The sequence below is a fragment of the Gossypium hirsutum genome, chromosome D03 (genome assembly GCF_007990345.1).
Source record: "Gossypium hirsutum isolate 1008001.06 chromosome D03, Gossypium_hirsutum_v2.1, whole genome shotgun sequence".
NCBI classification, from domain to species: domain Eukaryota; kingdom Viridiplantae; phylum Streptophyta; class Magnoliopsida; order Malvales; family Malvaceae; genus Gossypium; species Gossypium hirsutum.
The window spans coordinates 37,954,255-37,976,501 of record NC_053439.1 but is presented as its reverse complement, the minus strand read 5'-3'; the positions used below and the strand labels follow the sequence as shown (position 1 = coordinate 37,976,501).

The 22,247-nt window shown below is 32.7% G+C and overlaps 1 non-coding gene across 1 annotated transcript; it reads right to left on the bottom strand.

The window, feature by feature from the left end:
* Nucleotides 1–8,819: 8,819 nt before the first annotated feature.
* TRNAL-AAG (transfer RNA leucine (anticodon AAG)) lies at nt 8,820–8,900 on the bottom strand. Its single transcript has one exon. It is a non-coding gene; the product is annotated as a tRNA-Leu (tRNA).
* Between the last annotated feature and the right edge of the window lie 13,347 nt (nt 8,901–22,247).

The following is a 22,247-nucleotide window of genomic DNA, read 5'->3' as shown; positions in this document are numbered from 1 at the left end:
AATGATGATTTAACGTGCCACGTCATCTACCATTACACCGTTAACGACAATTAACGCTCGGTGACTAAAATGTTACAACACAATAACGTTAGTGACTAAAATGCAACATTTCAAACATAAGTGACTAAAATGTAACCCGAGGAAAATAAAAGTGACTATTTTGATAGTTTACTCTATAAAAATATTAACAAAGCGTTTTATTTTTTATTTTTTACATAATGCTATCTTCTTAAGTTATTTTTTGATTAATTTATTTTTTAAATATATAGAAATAAGTTACGTAATAAAATAGAGTTATTCCTCATTTCATGTATCTTATTGTTTAGATGATAGTTTTGTTTTATCAAATGTTAGTTTTATTTTACCAATTTGTAAGTTAAAATCTTGAAATGTAATTAATGGTAGATACGATTTTCGGGACATTTTACAATAAGTTAAATAATGTGATAAGACTATTGGATTGATATAATATTAAAATTTTATCACATGTGTATGTGTTATGGACTGAGGATCAAAGCCTGTGACTAATATATAAAGAGCATTTCATGAAGGTCAATTGATTAAATGAAACTCATTTATCCACTTAAATTGACCCAATTTGTAAAATATATGGAGAAACATATTTACTTGAAGCCTTGATAACCCGGTGAAACACTTAAGGAAAACAAGGGTTGCCATGGTAAATATGTAAACTAATCTTAAAAGATTCATAATCTTAGAATATTTGATTTTGTAATTTTAGAGGATTATGTAAATCTCTTAATAATCTCAATTGTAGATTAACTTTAATCTCGATCATCAATATAAGGTGTGTACCGTTTGATTTGGGGGAGATCAATTATAAATAAAGGCATTCTCTCTCATTTGAAATAATCTCATTGTATCTCATTGTATCCTCATCCATAGTAATTGAATACTATTGAAAGTATTTAGTCAAACACCTTGTGAACGTTGCTTTCTTATGGCTTTTTTTGTTCTCTCGTTGCTTCTTTATTTTTAAATTGCTTCTATTTTATTTTTGGTGCATTAGAGAATTTCTCTTAAGAATTCTCATTTATTTTCGAGAGTAAGGCTGACTTAGGCAGATTTGAACTTAAGAAATCGCCTAAGACCGCACGAATTACGAGCTTAAAGTTCTAACCCGATGACATATGCATGTAGAAGCTACGTATTTGGAACACATAGATGTGTTTAAAAATAACATACAATAAAAAAAATGAAATGTATAGTTTGAAACTAATTAATAATAACAAATATAATATGTACAATATTAAAATAAAAAAACTAGATTAAATTATGAGTAAAATAAAAATTTTCAACACATAAATAAATCATATTATTATTAAATGCACTACAATTGTTTCTCATAGTGTTGTCTTCAATCTCAGGTAGATGTTGAGTTAACTTATGGCATCAACTCAATCAATAACATTATCAATATATACAATTTTTGGAGGTAATAAAATGTGCATAAAAGTGTACAAAACATTTTAAGATAAATATTTGGTTGTGCAGTAAAGTTAAAGTTTTATTAATTCAAATTTTCATGGGTTCAAATAACTTTATATGCAAATTATTTATTAGTTTAAAAAAATAAAAAGACTAAAGTACCCTAAATAATATAACTTATTTTAAATACGGAATGACATTTTCGTAGTTTTTCTAAGTAGGGATGACAATGGAGCGGGACGAGGTGGGGTGAATATTGCTAAATCCATCACCGTTCCATAGTCGGCATTTTAAATACGGAATGACATTTTCATAGTTTTTCTAAGTAGGGATGGGAATGGAACGGGACGAGGTGGGGTGAATATTGCTAAATCCATCACCACTCCATAGTCGGCACGCTTTACTCTACCACCCGCCTGTTCCACTATAGATGTATAATCTTGAAATTCAATACCATTTCCATGGATATTGGATATATCCATCCTTGCCCCATCACACTCCGCTTCAATTTAAAATTTGCTACTTATCTTTAATATTTTTAATATTTTTAAAGTTAAGTAAATATTTAAACACAATTCTTCAAAAAAATATTTGAGCATAAAATATATGGATTTTTTTCTATATTACGTTATTACATTTTTACCATTTTAGTAATTTATATATACAAGGATAAGATGATAATTTCATATAGTGGAGTGGGTCAAGGTGGGCAAGCAATTACCCTAACCACTTCATACCCACTATCCAAATAAAAAATAATCCACCTCGTCCCGCCCCGCATCCACTTTTCAAAAGAAAAAATTCGCTCTATTTGCAACAGATCATTTTGGAATCCATCAGGCAATGCGAGTTTTGCCACCTTATTCATAACCGAGTTGGTGCCTGATTGATTTGTAATACCAACTCAATTAAAGGTTTTACTGACAGTGTATTTTTTAACTCCACAAGCAAATATAAAAAAATGCCATGTGTCTCATTTATTATATGTATTTATATTTATTTTTTAATATTTCACTTTATCCAATTATACACTTGTCACCACCCTAATCTTATTTGTAGAATTTAAAAACTTTAATGACCATGTATCAAATATTTTCTCTTTAAATAATAGTATAGATACTCCCATCCTCCAATTAAATTTGTCACATTTTGACTTTAAGTGATAAAAAATTTCAACTTTAACCTTCTTTTCTTTAAAATTTATTATGAGTAATTTTTTTAATAAATAAATATATATCATAAAAAGTTTCAGTGATTTAATTTTAAATAAATATATATGTTTTATAAAATCTAAAACAAATATTTTATTAGTCTTGAATATTATACCTAGCGGAGATGTTTGAGGGAGGGAGAAACGATTGGTTGAACTAAATTTGTAGATGACAAATAGGATATTAAGTGGTAATGTTTAAACTCATATTTAAAAATGTTAATAAATAATTAGAAATTTTATTATACATGTATGCATGTGTAAATCATATATTTAGAATACATATGTGTGTTTAAAAGTAATATACAATAATTAATGAAATGCATAGTTTGAAAATAATTAATAATAACACATGAAATTAGATTAATTTATGAGTAAATCAAACTTTAAACACATAAATACATCATATTAGAAATATTAAATGAAAATAATTATTTATCATGGTGTTGTTATCAATACTAAGTTGATGTCGAGTTAATTCAATACTAAGTTGATGTCGAGTTAATTTGTGGCACCAATTAATCAACAACATTATCAATACTAGAAATTATATTACATGCGTATGTGTCAGGGGCCGTGGATCAAAGCTCGTGACCATTGCGCACAAAATGCCTCATAGAGGTTAACTTATTAAACGGGGCTCGTTTGTCCTGTCACACCCCGACTTGTCAAAGTTAAGTTGGAAAGGTGAATTTGAGGACTAATTTGAAAAGCTTACAATTTGTGCAGGTTCTAGTATAAATAAGAAGAATTGGCCGACTAGATGTGTAAAGTTTAGATTTCAACATTGGTTCCATTAGGTTTAAATTAGGAATATTTTAATGGGAGACACGATGATTATGAATGTGTACACTTGACTGTTGAGTTTGGGATCGGTGTAGGAAATGCATGAGTAATATATAAGGGAGGGATGTTATTCTTCGATGTAATTCCTTCATTTTTTTTGTTCTTCCTTCATCTTCTTCATTGGTCTAGTTGAAGGAAAGAAAGATTAAGAATGATATGAATGGAAGAAAGAAGCTAAAGTTATGCATAAGAAGTTGATAATTTATTAAGTTGTTGCTGAAGGTTCTGGTAGCAACGGAAGAAGCAAAGTAGAAGGTTTTGGCGTCAACTTCCAAGTGAGTTCCAGAACTCAAGTCTTAAAGAGATGCTTATGTTTTGGTATTGTTTGTTGGTTCTGTAACTTTTGTCCTAAGATGATGAATTCTATGGCTGAATGATGATACATTGAGATGCATGTTGTGTGTAGATATGAAAGTATATGGCTAGTTGTAAGTTTATTTATATGGTATAAATGAGATGTTTGGCGTGATATTTGCTGGTTATGGTGGATGAATGTTGAGCAAATGATGCGTCAACCTATGGCTGAATGATGTGAAATTGATGAATTACTTTGTAACTGAATTTTGATGTATCTTGAGGTCTGTTGTGTTGATTTGAAGATGCATGGAACGTTGGCATAATGTGTGTCGTGCATGAATAGTATGGTTGATAGAATACTTGTGCATGAAATGCATGTATATGATATGCAGAGTGTGGAGGATTGTTCAAGTGGATGAAAGATGAAGAAATGTCACATTATGCACTTTGTGCCATGTGTTATTTGGCTTTACGGAGGTTTGGGCGGATAGTATAGAAAATGTATATACATGGTTTTCAGTTTTGCAAAAGTACAGTTAGATTGTACGAAGAAATATGTGCAAATAAATATGATAACCCAATGTGGGTTCTATGAATGCTTGTGACTCTATAGGGTCTAAGGCTTTAAGCCTCTTATGTGTAAGTAAGTCCATGGGCATGGTATATGAAAGTTATGAAATATATGTAGAAGTCCGTAAGTAGGGGTGTTCATTCGGTTAACCGACCGGTTAACCGACCCGAAATTACTATAACCGAATTAACCGACCTTCCAAAAATTTTGACCGTTAACCGAACCGATTTTTTTTTTAAAAAATTTAACCGAACCGAAATTTTTTCGGTTAATAAGGTCGGTTAACCGAATTAACCAAAAATTATGTATTTTTTATTTTTGGTTAAAAATTACCCGAATTACCTGAATTACCCGAATTACCCGAATTAACCGAATTAACTGAATTAACCGAATTACCGAAAAATACCCGAATTTTTTTTATTTTTTATTTTTAAAATTTAAAAAATTTATAAATTATTAAAGTAAATTGGGTTTTAGACTTTAGTAAATTGGGTTGTCTTTTAGTTTTAGTTTTATTGGATTGGGTAATTGGGTAAACTTTAGTTTTAGTTTTATTGGGTTGGGTAATTGAGTTTGGGTTGGGTTGGATAATTTTATTTATTAATTTTTTCGGTTAACCGAAAATTTTCGGTTAACCGACCGGTTTCGAACCGAATTAACCGTTAACCGAAAAATCATAAAAAAATTAACCGACCCCCGACCGAAAAATTCGGTTAACCGACCGATTAACCGAATTCGGTCGGTTAACCGAATTTTTTCGGTTTTACCCGAATTATGCACACCCCTATCCGTAAGGACTATCTTATATGTAGAAGTCTGCCAAGACTATCTTATATGTGAAAGTTCATCAGAACTATCTTATATGTGAAAGTTTGTCAAAACTATCTTATATGTGGAAGTCCATTAAAACTATCTTATATGTAGAAGTCCATCAAGACTATCTTATATGTGAAAGTTTTTCAGAAATATATTATAAGTGGAAATTTGTCAAGGCTATTTTACAAATAAAATTCCGCAAAGAAGGGATGTGTCTTCTTGAGTAAGATGTGTCAGTCCTCTTTATTAACACGTTATGAGAGTCTTTTTTATGAATCCGTTAGTATGTTTAGTAAAGCATAAATCTACATATTTGAGTCCGTTACGACAAGCCATTATGGCAGTCCGCAATAGGAACTATCTGCCAAGATCTGTCTTATCTGGTTCCCGATATATTATTGAGGAAAAATGAGTGAGATGGGTTTACTTTCACAAGTTCACAAGTAAGAATTCATGAGGATTTCCTCTCAAATAATAAGTTGCATATGACATAGTCAATTGATGAAGATAGAGTTCGCAAGGATAATCCGTCAAGAGATCAAACGTTATCAAATTTGTATCTTAATATTACATCTATAAAATCTTTTCATATCTTCTACGTTCAAGACGCTAGTAGTAGATCAAATGACATTGAGTAAGTTGAATTGTTCTTCAAGAAGTGAAAGTAAATAAGTAGTGGTGCCATTGAAGATAATGTACCCAGTACACGTATGCCAGTTCGCGAGATGTAATTAATGTGTCAATGAAAATGCCAAACCGGTCTAGTACCGACAGTTAAACTTAAATTCTATACCATGGAGTGCCAGTTTGATTAGCATTCTGCTGATGCAAGGTATGCATAACTCACTAAGTTCGATTCAACTTACATATGTGTCATTTTGTATTGTAGGTAAAAAGGAAATTGTGAGGTTTCAAGGAGGGACTAGGCCAAAATCCGTCGGACTCAGTGGACTTGCTATTTAGGTGTAATATGCATACACTGGGGCGACCCAAAGGTAGAGTCTCAGGGCTAGGCGCAAGTTGAAGTTTCATAGGAATGTAGGATACATTCCTAAATCTAAATAAAACTATATGTATAGTAAAGTTACTTTGTAAAATATAAATGTATTAAATTATTATAATTGGCAAAGTTTATTACTAATGTAACTGGCAAACTTTGGTTGAGTAATAAATTTAATATTTTACTAATGTAATTGGCACAAGTTAAATCCCATTGTATGCATATTATTATTATTATTTAATAAAAAGACTAAAGTACCCGTGAAAAATCTAAGTTTTTTAAATACTGAAGAAAATTAATGTGATTTCCCTAACATAGTTGGTGCCTAGAGTTGATTCATGACACCAACTTAGTTAGGAAGTTAAATAATAGTATAGCTACTTAAAAATGATATTTATAGAAAATTGCAATTAATTTATTTTTTGAATTTAGTAAAAGATTGTAGTAAATTAAACAAAATATTTTTTGGTACAATATTGAACACCAACCAATAGGCCATAACTTAGAGTTTAAAAAAAGTTATATATACTATATTAGTTATTATTATTTATTCATTTCAATATCATACATATTTTATTTTTTATTATTAATAAGTTTCAAACCATATATTTAATTATTTATAATTCACTATTTTTAAACTAATATTTGTGTTCTAAGTACGCAGTTTTCACATGCATATGTCACGGGCTGCAGTTCAAAGCCTGTGACCAACGCACCCAATGCATCCAATGGATGTCTATTGTTTAGATGGGGATCATTTGGCCTACAAGAACTGGACCGATTCAGTAGACTGTTGGAGAAGTTTGTTAGATTGAAGCCTGGGTGGCCCAATAATGAAGATATGGCAACATAGACTATTTTTAGTAAATATGGGAATCATATCTTGTAAAGATTATATTTGATATTTTGTAATCTTGTAAATCCCCAAAATCAAGGGATAGGCTAATATTGTCTGTCGATGTAACTTAATCTAGACTGTCAGTTCTTGGGGAGCTCAACTATAAATAGAGAGCCTCCCCTCATTTGTACTCACTTCACTTCATTCATCCATTGTTTCTTTATTCTTTGTGAATAAGAGAATATTGAGAACATTTACTCAAATACCTCTCGTGCGTTCTTTTCTGTGGCTTTTTGTTGTTCTTTTGTAGCTTCTTTTGGTATAATTGCTTTTGCTATACAAATTGGTGCCTTGGAGGAATTCTAAAGGAATCCCCACTTGTGGTGCTTAGGCTGACTTAAGCAAGTTTGGAACGAACGGATCGTCTAAGGCCGCATGGATCACGAGAAGAAAGGTCTATCCCCGTGAGACATATGCGTGTGATAGAATTTCTATATTGATAATGTTGTTAATTGAGTTGGTGTCATAGGTAAACTCGACATTAACTCAAGATTATTGACAACACCATGGTAAACAATTGTAGTGCATTTAGTATTCTTAATATGATGTATTTATGTGTTTAAATTTCTTTTTACTCACAATTTAATCAATTTTTTATTTTAATATCGTGCATATTTTATATGTTATTATTAATTAATTTCAAACCGTACATTTAATTTTTTACTATATGTTATTTTTAAACTAACACTCGTTAAGTATGCAGTTTCCACACGCATACGCGTGTGCTAGAATTTCTAGTATTATTTAAAACTTTGATTGAGTTGGTGTCGCTTTCAACTGAGTCCCAACTCAGTTATGATAATTTTTCAAAGAAAACCAATATCTTTATGAAGCAACAAATATAATCTTAAGAGTACTTTTGTCTTTTTACATACAATGTAGAAAAATACATACATATTATGAGATTTAAACTTAAGATATCAAAATTTTATTCCTTCAACTTCACCATTTCAATAAATTTTATAGATTTGTTCTATAAAATTTTCTCCCATATCATTGGTGTGTAAGTAAATATATATATTAATTTTAATAAGATAATATATTAAACATTGAAGTGTTTTATCAAGTAGTTGGATTTTGTTTAATTTGTTCCCGAGGCAAAAACACAGAGTAAAAAAGAAAAAAAAATCGAACTCTCAGATTCACAAGGTTTAATTTTGTCTCTAGTCTCTATATTCCTTGAATTTCTGAAGTTTATATTCTTTTACTTTTATGTCTTAATCTGTTTGATTTTAAAAATCAAATCAAATTGATAATACAGTTAAATTTGAACCTGGAACATTTTATTTCATCCGGGGGAGAGATCGAGCTTCAAGAAATAGTGAATGGTCTTATCAATACACAAATGTATAACTCCCCAGGAATTTCAATTGCGCTTATATTCATCACTGTAGGAATTGGGTTCAAGCTTTCCCCAACCCCTTCTCATCAATGGACTCTTGACGTATTCGAAGGAGTGCGGTTCGTTCGATAAATTCCTACCTCTCTATCTATCTCTGAGATGTTTGGATTTTTCAAAACTCCATGGACATACAGAAGAGAAATGCTATCCCCACTCAGACCAAGACATAACTTTGACTTTGACTTGTTCAAATAACAATTAAGGTGAAACAGGGTAAGGAGTGAAGTGGCTGAGTGCGAAATTTGACTAGAGGGAGCATTATAAGAGCAGAGAAAAATTTATTGAATAGAATTAGACCAGAGGGATGGAAAGAATAAATCTAAAACTGATTGTTGAGAGTGGGATTTGAACCCACGCCCTTTCGGACCAAAACCTTAATCTGGTGCCTTAGACCAACTCGGCCATCTCAACACTGCTTAACCCATACGTGTAACTTTAGTTAGTGAATAAGATAAATTTTTCACCTCCCTTTCCTGGCCTTAAACACAAATTAGTGGTCCAATTAGAGTGGCCTACCAAAACTCAACTGGTTTGTGAAGGGTAGTGATGGCAACAGGTAGGGCAGGTTGGATTTTTGGCTACCTAATCTCGACCTGAAGCTTCACCACAATCCCCCAACTCTGGTATATTAAAGTTTAACTTAAATCATCAATTTTAGAAAGGTTTCGATCTCCAACCAAATTTTATTTATATATTTATTTTTTATTCAAATCAATTCCCTAATATAAATCAATTAATAATATTGTTGATATTGATAACCTTGCAAGTATATATATATATGCATGTATTTTGCAAACAAATTTTGCTATACTTACAAACATATATATAATATTATATACGTATATCAGTTAGGCTATAATTTTGAGAAAGGAAGCAGTACATGAGTTTTATCAAGATTTAAAGTTAGTAATTATAGGAAGACGAGAGATTAGAATTAGAGGTTTTTTTTTCAATCAACATTTCATTCAAAGCAAAAGAAAATTCTAGTTACTATACAAAGCAATCAAGAAAGAACACAAACCAGAAAATTTAATTAAGCAGGGCTGGTAGGCCATCCTTGTTTAGGCATGGACCAAAGAAGATGGTGGCTGGTGCAACCAGTAAAAAAAACACATTTCATTCTTATAATAAGAAACCACCCAATCAACATTCAAATTAGTAGATCACCTTACAAAATCAAAACGCACATAGGGAATCCTGGCCAAGATAAAATCCAATTTTTGCAAGATAGGCTTAGGTTTTTGGCTACGCTTATCCTTCTTCAAAATCTCCTTAGACACAATCATTGAGTCTGTAGTTAAAATAATTCTTTGATGTCCTTGCTTCAAAGCAAGATCAGCTCCCAAGTTGATCACCAAGGCTTCCGCTATTTCAGGAGAGGCAACAAAAATCTTTGAGCCTCTTCCATTAACAAGAGAACTCGTTTCATCCCTAGCAACCACATCAATTCCAACAACCTTTGTCAAATAGTCAAAAGAACCATCACGATTAATTTTGATTACCCCTGCCTTTGGTTTCTTCCAAAGTGAATCAAAAGTAACATCTGTAGCCTGAGGCCTTTTGTTAGGAGCCTGGACTCCATAAAAGTCCATAACCTCCAAGGTTGCAATTTTAATCTTATCGACTATGGCCCTGAAGTCCAATTTTTTTCCTCCTGAGGTTACTTGGCATCGCATCTTCCAAATAAACCATAGAGTGTAAACCACTCCAAGCCTAAGATCCTTAGTTCCTTGCTTCAACTGGTCAATTATATTCCAAATATGCAAGAACCAGTGATCGAAAGTGTTGATGTTCTCCTTCTGATACACATTCTATGACAAACTTCAAAAAATAAAGCACGAACCCATTCATAGCAAAAAATAGATGCTCAACAATTTCCTCCTCACAATTACATAAACAACATAAATGAGATACGACATAAATTCTTTTCCATAAACATTATGACAACATTTCTAAAGGAAAATTTTATACTTACTAAGAATCTCAAGCTTCCAAGCGATCTTCCAAACCTTGGCATTAGTGGTGTGCGACGATGGAGCTCTATCATGCCTCATATTTTGCTTCTTCGATTGTAACAACTGGTATCCCAATTTCACCGTGAATTTCCCTTCAGGATTGTGTGGCCAAATCAGGTGATCCTCTCCTTCAACATTCAAAATTATGATTCTTAGGATAGCCTCTAGAGCCTCTTTATTAATCTATTGTTCAATACTGGATAAGTCTCACATTTCTTCAGTTTTCCTTAAGATTTCTTTAACCTTTATAGGTAGAACATCATCACAATCCCTTAGGGAAGGAATTTGATTCCCATCAATCCATGCAATCCATTTTTCATCCCATAGATTAACTTTGTCACCATTAACCACTTGCCATAAGATTATTTTCTTGATGAAATTCTTGGCTTCAACCAAGCTGCTTCAGGCCCATGAAGCATGACTTCCTTTACTAGACTCCAAAAGATCCTGCTGGGGAAAATAAAGACCTTTCAAAACACGCAGCCATAGTGCTTCAGGCTCCTCAATGGCTCTCCAACATTGTTTAACCAACATAGCAAGATTAAACAATTCAATGTTACGGAAGCCAATGCCATCATATCCTTTAGCCCGAGTAACACAGTCCCAAGAATTTCATTGGATTCGACGCTCTTCTCCCTTTTACCCCCACCGAAATCGAGAAATAGTTGAAGTAATCTCAGAACAAGTTTTCTTAGGGAACTTTTAGGTTGGAATTGCACTAGCAACTGACTTGATCATCACCTCCTTACCTCCTAGTGACAGAGATTGTTGCTTCCAATCCTTCAATCTATGCACAATTTTGTTCTTAATAGCACTCAATGCCAAGGTCCTTGTCTTGCCCCAAAGAGATGGAAAGCCAAGGTAAGTACAAGAGGTTATCAACAACAGGAATATTCAAGACTTGTCAAATATGCTCCTACAACTCCTTAGAAGCATTAGCACTAAAAATAAGAGAGGATTTCTCATAATTTACTGCTTGTCCTAATGCTACACAATAAGCCTGGATTAAACCAAAAAAAGCTTCCTACAATTGGTCAGATTAGCCTCGAAGAAGAAAATTGAATCATCTACAAAAACTAAATGAGATAATCCATGACAATACCGATTGAGTTTGATCGCAGTGATTTCACTAGACTGTACAGCTTTGTTGAGATTCTTGGAAAGGACATTAATAACAAAAAGAAAGAGATAAATGGACAAATTGTTCCCTTGTCTTAGACCTTTAGAAGAGACAATTCTCTTATTAAGTTTTCCATTAATGAACAAATTGAAAGAAATCAATCTCATAATTGCCATAATCCATCCAATCCAAACCAAACTAAAACGCATTTTTTGTAACACTATCTCCAAGAAATCCTATTCAACATGATCATTGGCTTTGTTCATATATGCTTTTACAACCACCATGACCTTCTTCCCTTTCTTCTTAAGCTTCAAACAATGGAAAACTTCCTAAGCCACCAGAATGTTAACATGTATGCACCTTCCAACAACAAATGCACTCTATTTCTCTGAAATAACAACCCTCAAAACTCTTTTAAATGATTCACCATAAGCTTTGAGACGATCTTGTAAGAAAATTGCGTAGATTGATTAGCCTAAACTGTGTAACTTTATCTGGATTTTTCTGTTTGGGAATTAGAACCACTTCAGTTTCATTAATACCCTTCAACATCACCCTTTTTTGGAAAAATTCTTGCACCATAACAATCACATCTTCTCTAACTACATCCCAACATTTGTGGTAAAACACTCTATGAAAACCGTCAGAACCTGAGGCCTTAAAAGCATCTATTTGGTAGACTAGAATCATAATCTCTTGATCAGTAACCTTTCTAACCAGCTACATATTCATCTCTTCCGTGATCATTGTAGGTAAGGCCTCCAAAACAACATTATCAATTAACCTACTACTTGTATAAAATAGATTTTCATAGTAATGAGTAAAGGCATCAATGATCTCTTTCTCATCCTCCAACCATCTGCCTCCATCCTTAAGCCTCAGTATTTTATTCACACTTCTCCTCTAAGTTGTTGCAAGATGAAAAACTGAGAGTTTCTGTCCCCAAATTGTAACCAATTCCTCCGAGCCCTTCAAAACTAGTACATTTCTTCCTTTTCCTAAGCAATTCTAATCCCCTCTTTTAATTCCCTAGGTTTAAGAACATCCCTTCAGCACTATCCACATCTTGAAATTTCTTTAACTTTTCATTTAATTCCTCAAGAACAATTCTATTGTTCCTAACATTCTCCCCCTCCACTCACTCAAAACCTTTATGCTCTTGTTTAACTTTGATACCAGTTTCACATCCCTAGACCTTTGATCCACACGCTGCCAACAGTTTCTTAACATTGATTCAAAACCCTCCACTTGCAACCAATTAGCTTTAAATTTTAATATCTTAGGAAACTTTCTATCATTAAAATAAAAAAAAAACACTATCAAAGGAGAGTGATCCGGCCCTATAGTAGGAAAATTGAATCCAAGGCTACTAGGAAAGAGTTCCATCCACCTAAAATTTACCAATGCTTGGTCCAGCTTCTCTTTAACCAAGCAGTTCTCTCTCACTCCCATTCATGTAAATTTTAAGCCCCTTAAAGTTCATATTATTTAGTTGACACTCTCGAATAATTTCATTGAAACATTCCATCTTCCTTTTTTCTTTAGGCCTCCTCCTTCCTTTTCATACTCCCCCCTGAGTCATTAAAGTCCCTAACACATAGCTAAGCCATATTACCTATCACACATTTTTGCTTAACCTGTTCCCATATTATCTTTTGATCCACAAAGATGGGGCCCCATAAATCCAAAAGATCCTTACTATAGCCCCACAATCCCCATTACACACCATAGTATCAACTAAATTCTTTAAACTCTCCAAAATATTCACCAACCAGTCACCCTTCAACCAAAGAGTTATTCTCCACTAAAACCTTTAGGATTTACTGAAAATCCTTTACTGAACTTTAACTTTCTTCCCACAAACTCCACTTTTTCCTTCTTATTCTTTGTTTCTAGTAAACAAATAAAATCTGAGTTAAATTTATAGATATTCTCATTGAGCATCCTCATTGTCAAGCCTGATCCTAAACTTGACAATTTCACACCATAAGCCTTATTGTTATTGGGTGGTTGGATCAGGGCAGCCACCAAACCCATCAGCATTGTTATCGAAATCCCTTCCCAATAAGACAAGTACTTCCACCAGACGATCATCACAATAAACCTTACATCTGCCCTTCCTCCCTATAACTCCACTACTTCCTAAAACCTTCCTCCTACTCCTACCCAATCTTGTAAAAGTACCTACCCTTTCAAAGTTCAAACTTAACTCACCTAAACACTATCTTTTTCCTCGAGAGTACTCCTCATCATCTTTCCCAATACGCTCAACTAAATTTATTTTGAGATTAATATTATTAAATTCAAGAGGTAACATCATATTACTCAACACAATAAACAAGCCATTTGCCTCAATCCCCTTATCCTTACCCTTTCCAATATCTCTCCCATTGGCCTCATCATCTTCAAACAACTTGATAAAATATGGACTGTGTCCATGTGCTTCCCCCTCCTACATTCTCCTTATCAGATACACCCCAAGACCCACTCAAATTATTGGCTAATTTAGGCTGAATTTGTTGTGCAGGAATCTGAATTTTATGGTCATTTGGTGAAACACAATTATTTGTTTGAGGTAGTATGTTCTTCGATTGGGTAACACACTCTCTCGTTACATCCCCACCTAAAGATACAATAGAAGTGGTTTTGTCAGATTTGGAAAACATATGTAAAGGTACAAAACTAAGAGTGGAAGGATCATTTGGAATAGGAGAATTTTTTAGGTTAACAGAAGAAGGTTCACTACAACCATCATCTTTCTATACCCTTAATCTTCCTACCCCTTGCGTACTACCCCCATTAGACCCATTCCCCTCCCTTTTAGGGCCCCATTGTTTCTTCTTACACTTATCGACCCCAATCGCCTAGAACCAATTCTCAAATGAGGCCCAAACGACTGCTTAGAGTTTGCAGTGCCATCCGTTGGGATTTTCACAAAAAAATGTTTATCAAAATGATCAATTATACTATACACATAAGAAAAATTATTCTGTTTCTCATACCTCATTAAAGCCCAGATTTTATCTTTGTTAACCCTTGGAACCCAAAAACCTGGAACCAGTGGATCTACAGTTGCCCTCTCAATCTGAATCCATATATAACTCCGCCCGACACCGTCTGCAGTGACTAGATCATCAACACTAATAACTTCCCTAATCGTGTACCGATAATCAAAACATTATTAACATAGAGGCACTCCAGCGGCAAACCATGCACCTACACCCAGAATCTAATCCTCGAGAAATACATCTCCGAAACTATAGGACCTTTCTCTCAGCACTGGAATTGAATCACAAACCCCATAATATTCCATGGGCTCTCCTTAATTGCTCGATTAATCCATTTTACCGATTGAAAAGAAACACCATAGATATTCTCATCCACCTCCCGGAATATAGAATCGTATCACTCGACCAAATACCATGAAGAATCTCAATCACCCATTTTCGATTAAGGAACCTCCTCGCCTGGATCTTACCCATAACAGTAAAATTCATTAAATCTTTACTCTCTCGATCCCCTTCTTCTAGAGAAATTTCTATAACCCCCTTAGATACTACAAAACCTAAATTCCTGATTGATTAAGTGTAACACCCATAACCACTTCTGCTGCCAGATTAGGGTTACAAAGTATCACTGTACATTTCAGAACATTCAATAAAAATAGCATCCAGTTCACTAGGATAATTAACAATATTTATTTTTTTAAATAATTCATATCGAAGTAAACATACACTTATGGATCCTAAATCGGGCTTACAAGGCCTTAAAATTAGTTTTGGGAACAATTAGAGACTGATTTGAAACAAATCAGAATATTCAGGGAAAATTTGTAAATTTTCACAACAGGGGTCACACGGCCGTGTGACATGATCCAGACTGTGTGGTGCTGGGCACGACCATGTCGCTACCATGTGCCAGATCATATACCTTTTGAAATGACGCCACACGGACGTGTCGCCGACCATGTGCTAGCATGTGTAACATTCAATGTTTGTTTACACAATCGTGACGCATGCCGTGTTTCAGCCCATGTGAAAGTTGCACCTAAACACACTGAGGGTGCACACTTGTGTGAGAGACACAGCTAGGTGACAGCCTGTGTCCCAGATTGTATGTACCCAAAATTTACCTAAATTATGTTCCTTTCTTTACCCATATGCCTAAGTACTTAAACATATTAAAACATACAATCCCATAGGTCATTAAACACCTTCAAATACATTCAACTAATGTAAACACAATTAATTTAAGTGCCTAACCAATGTGCCATCATTGGCACCACAATATTTCATAACAATTCACTTCCATAGTTGTATATACAAGTCACAACTTACACATCAAAATTTTACCTCCATTTCATTTCATACCATAACTCAACATAGTATATTTGTATTTCATGCTTGACCAACAACTCAATTTAGGTGAAACATGCATATTTTCATAGTTATTCAAATACAACATCACAAGCTAAAGTGTAAACTTGCACAAAATCAATAACTAATACGACATCTAAAAAAGGGGTCCTATTACATGCTATATAAGACATACAAAATTAAAATCTACCAAAGATTCCTGGATAGTGTGATTTCTCGTGTTGATCCGATCTTCCAAGTCCATAAAAAAATGTAATCTATAAAAAGAAACCAAATACAGGTAAGCTTACGTAAAGTTTAGCAAGTTCATAGATTTAATGGTAACACTTATCAAATTAAACATAAATAATAATTCAAATAAAGATTAATGAATAGAGTTCCTGTCAATCATAACTTCCATCAAATGAATAATATTCAGTGCATTATTTCAGTGTTCGTGTCCAATCATCGATACAAAAAAACTTATTCAGTATAATCATTAGATAATGCTCGTTTGAGCAAGCATTCAGTATAATCAGTGGATATTGCTCATTTGAGCAACTATTTAGTAGAATCAGTAGATATTGCTCGTTTGAGCACTTCAGTAGAATCAGTAGACATTGCTCATTTGAGCACATTCAATAGGATCGGTAGATATTGCTTGTTGAACACTTTTAGTAGAATTAGTAGATATTGCTCATTTGAGCACTTTCAGTAGAATCAGTAGACATTGCTCGTTTGAGCACATTCAGTAGGATCAGTAAATATTGCTCGCTGAGCACATTTAGTAAGATCAATAGATATTGCTCGTTGAGCACTTTTTGTAAAATCAGTAGATATTGCTCGTTTAAGCACTTTTAGTAGAATCAGTAGATATTGGTCATTGAGTACTTTAGTAGAATCAATATTCCATTTTTTTCCTTTTCAAGTTCATACCATTATACAATATAAAATTTAAGAAAATTATTTAACAAAGAATATAAAAATCATTAGAAGTATAAACAAACACACGAACTTACAAGATTGATTTGCAGTAATGGCTTAGAGTATCTTAGTCAATGATCGACGTTATTTCAATTTATTATTTCCATTTCAATTACACACATTAATATAATTCAACATTATGCAATTAGGTTTATATAATATATTTATAAATGTACTAAAATTAAACTGAACGAACTTACCTGACTTAATTGCAACAATGACAAAAGTACAAGGACTATTCGATAATTTTCTCTTTTCCTCAATTTTCCATTTGTTGTTGATCTAAAATAATATTTTCATTCAATTAAATAATTCCAAAAGTAAAATTAACTCATTTTATGCAATTAAGTTTTTTAGGCATTTTTACAAAATTGCCCCCAATATTTAACTTTTATGCAATGTAGTCCTTAAGCTTAAACTTGCAATTTAACCAATTTTAACTAAATTTAATTTCAGCATAATAGTGTAACACTCCACTGTAGTCCATACTTGTTGTTATTTCATATCAAGTCCTTGTAATTTTATCATTTTAACAATTTAGTCCTTAAACAGTAAAATTACTTTACAAAATAGTCTTATCTAACAACGAAACTTAATAATTTACCACAAAACTTCAAGAAAAAATTAAATTCATCAATGAAATAAGCCACAATGTTTAAAAGTATTACCAATTAGTCCCCGGGTTAGCTAGATTAAGCTAATACGAGCTCAAAAACATAAAAATTACTAAAAACATACGAGATTTACTCACCAAATTAAAGAACCCTAGCTTGGCTGAAGCTTGTTCTTCTCTTCCATGGTGTATTTGGTTCTCCACCAAGAAGAAGAAGGGAAATTCATGATATTATTCTTTATTTCGTTAATTTTTTAACTTAGTTTTTAACTTTTAAAAAAAATTAACCTTTTAAGAAAACTTATAAAATTAATAAATCATGTCCATACTATAAAAATATGGTATAATTACCATCTAAGGAAGGTTTAATTGATGAATTGGTCCTTTAATTTATTTTAACTTCCAACTAAACAAACTTAATTTCAATTTAGCCCTAAACTAATTAGGACTAAAAGAGCAAATAGCTCAAAAGTTAGTGGATTAATCATATCCACCACCGCTTGGACTTTTTAACCATGATTTAATTACCATTTTGATCCCTTTACTATTTCAAATCTATAGCAATTAAATTTTACCTCTTTTACAAATTAATTCTTTTACCATAATTAAGCAATAAATTGTCAAAATTATTGGACCGAACTTCAATTCACATATAATAAAACTGTAAATATTTAATAAAAATATTTACGGCTTTAAATTATAGAAACGAGGTCTTAATACCTCATTTTCAATAACCACTTGCCTTTTGAACCGAACCACTTATACTAACTTTTAATTCAATTAGTTAAAATCCTCAAATCAAAATTCATTATAAAAATTATTATTAACTCGTATAATTTAAATACTAATTATACAAACTTACTCGTAGGGCTTGTGGTCCCGAAACCACTATTTTGAACGCCACTGAAAAATGGGCTGTTACATTAAGAATTGAATCGGCGTAAAATCAATTTCTATCCCTTTGCTTGTAATGGAAAAACCTAAAAACAAAACGATCAAAACCAAAGTTTCACAATAAGACAACTCAAGAAACAAACCTATCCTTAACTCGACCTAGACTCAACGAAGGAAACCTAGACTGAGATTAGACTCAACCTAACTCATTCCGAGAAAGAGATGCTCGACTCATATTTTATTTATTTAGAATTAGAGTTTTATGGATTAAATCTAAATAATATATAGAGAGGGGTAATATTATAAATAATTTAGGGTGGGTTTGTCATCAACCCAGAATCTAATTCTTAAGAAATCCATATCCGAAACCAAAAGACCTTTTCAAGCTGATGATAAGTGGCACTGCAAGAATATTTTCATTGCGAGAAGAATAACTTACTTTAGCAAATAATCTAAATGAGTTCGTAATCCTGTAAAAGAATCAAAGTGAACATTTGATTCAAATATATAGAAGGATTATTATGTCGTCTACAATTTCAATTAGGAAGATGAACATTGTTTGTCTAAGTTCAAGCTGATGATAAGTGGCACTGCAAGAATATTTTCATTGCGAGAAGAATAACTTACTTTAGCAAATAATCTAAATGAGTTCGTAACCCTGTAAAAGAATCAAAGTGAACATCTGATTCAAATATATAGAAGGATTATTATGTCTTCTACAATTTCGATTAGGAAGATGACTAGTCTTGGATATCGGAGCAGATGACTCCACAAGTAAAAACATAGATGTACTCATTGACAGAATGATACATTACACTGGACCCAAGTTGAATTAGTTCTAAATCTATTTGTGAATTAGTTCACTTGTGACGTTTATGGTGTGACTTACCTAACTCCTGAGTTAGTCACTAGCCATGCGTATATAACTCACGTGCTTTGATATAAGTGGAGGCTTATGTTTTAAAGATGATCGAACCGATAGCTTGTATGTTGGGCACATGAATTGGGTATGGCATGACTTTACTAGCAACAATAGAATTCATAGTTCGATTAAAGAGTTACCGATATCCTTCCATTGGCATTGTGTGGGTTGATAAATATGGAATATGGCTACGGGTTGTTTGTTATCAAATTAGTAATTTATCACAGTCTTTAGTTGACAGTGATCATATTAATCATTAAGAAGACACAATGGTAACAATGAGATAAAATAATATTGTATTGAGTGAACGAATTTAACTCAAAGGAATCAAGGATATCATATGAGGGTAACAAAGACGAGGTCATTGGACAAAATAGTTGTGTCACATCCCAAAAATTGGATTTGTAGAAATTGGGTTAATGAACCGAGAGTGGTCACACCTGATTTTTAGTGTTTGAGTAGTGGTGGAGCTGTCATTAATGATTAGTGTTCGAATCCCTCCCCTCTCATTATTTTCTATGTGATACAATTTTGCTTCCAACCTTAGCAAAGGTCACATCCTATGTTTTATTTATTTTCTTGCAAAAATGAAAACAAGGAAGTGAGTGGTGGAGTGGTTGAGAGCTTTAAGAAACTTTTCTAGGTCCTAGATTCAAGTTTCCTTATCAACACCTTTTATTAATTTTTTTGTGAATTTTTCATGTGTTAAATACCCCTTTTCGTCCAACCTTTCTTGCCATACTAAGGGAAGATTCTTTCTTTTATTTTTGGTCAACATACCATATTTATGAGGATATGATCCCCCTTGCACTCCCTTGTCCCCCTAACTAGCAATTCACTTCACCCTTATCATGAGTGGTGTTTATTGAACCTAGACATGTTTGACAACACCCATTTTCATCCATCTTTTCATTATTCCCCTCTCATTTCTGCACCTCCTAAAGCTCTTTCCATTCTCTTATTTTCTTTTTTTTTGTTTAGCCATTAACCACCCATTTTCTCTCTAAATCTTCCTTTCCTCCACCTTTCTTTGGTTTTGAACCACCTTCACCACCACTGAACCTCCATTGCACCGCCACTTTTCTTCTTTTTTTTTGTTCCACTGTTGCCTTTAACGTCGTCATTCACCATCGTGTGCCATCATGAAACATCACACTTTTTCTTTATTTTTTTCTCTTTTTCTTTCCCCTTCTTTAATCTAGTGATCGAAACCCTCCTCCTTTCTTTCTCCCCCGCTAGACTGTCGCATCCGTCGCCAGACCACCACCAACAATTATGTTTCCTCCTCTTTTCTTCATCATTTTTCAACCTACATAATTTCTGTTAGTAAATAAAATTCTGCACTATTTATTTCACTTAGTTTCTTAAATTCTAAGTTTTTATTTCGTAGGCGACTCTTAATCAACCCTCTCTTTAGATCAGTCAATTTTCCCAGATTGAAATCAAGATGAACCAACAACGTTTTCATTTCAATGGAGATAGTGGCCGATCGACATTAACCCGCAAAATCATTAAAATTGTGAGAGGAATCACGATTTTTAATTTATAAAGGTAATCTAATTATTAGATCCAATTGTGGGTGTTCTTAGAGAGTTGTTGCACGTCAGATCTACGATCAAGTGTGGGTTTTAACACTAAAAAAAATTAAGTCTATGTTTTATATTGATAAAAATGTTATTATTTAAATTATATTTGTTTGATGATGATACTTTATGTGTCCATTAAGAGAGATAAAACCAATCGTTATGGATTATGACAAGTAAGTGATTCCAAATCGTATATGTTGTGAAAAATATGTTTTGTTATATTGATGATTATTATTAATTTGAAAAGCATGTAAATCTCATTCTTATGTCATGTGATCTTATGGCATATGTGATTTTTGCACGATTTATAAAATGTGAAATTTTGGTACCATGTGTACATATATGATTTGCACGTTAAACTTGCCTGCGTGATTCTAAGTGATTTTGGCCACACATGCATGGGGTGAGATATGTGAAAGGTGAAAGTTATTTGCAGTTTATCTGTGATTTTGGTGGCTTGTCCACGATTTTGATTATTGGTAGTATATCTGCGATTTTGGTGGCTTGTCCACAATTTTGACTATTGATAGTTTATCTAAATTACTGTGACATTGTTCACAATTTGGTGTATTATAGGATGAACGAGTTTTTGGGGACTCAATTATAGTGTGTAGCGAAGTTGGGTAGGACCATTTTCCAAAAACCTACATCGTTTTACAAAATGTGCATTGACATGATCATGCATCATAGAAATATGAAATATTGAGTTATAAGTATGTGATTGAGTTTATGTTAATCTCACACTAGGCTTGGAAAGCTCATCGCATTAGTGTTTTAAACCTTTCAGGTAAGACTCAAACATAGGACTTGGATTTGGCATTTGGTGGAGCCTCTCGGATGATTTTATCTTATGGTTATTTACTGGATTTTAAAACTATTTGGACTTTGGACTTTACTTTTGTTTTGGGTTGTGGTTTATTTTTTTTAACTTTATGACTATCATGCATGCATGCAAATTAAGTGATTTCAAGTATTTTTTATTATGGAATCTATTTAAATTAATTACGTTTACTTAGTTTTAAATAAAATAATAAATCATAAATTTTCTAAATAGTTTTATGAAAATCTGCTGCAAAGTTCTTTATAAATTATTTTTATAACTATACTGCAAAGTTCTTTGTTTTAAATAACTTAAAATGACATTACTATAAAAATGATTTTTTTTCAAATAAATATTCTAATAAGTACTTTTCAAAGAAACAAAATCAATCAATCTTTAAAAATGTAAGTTTTTATAAAACAACTCCAACCTAAATATTTTCAAGA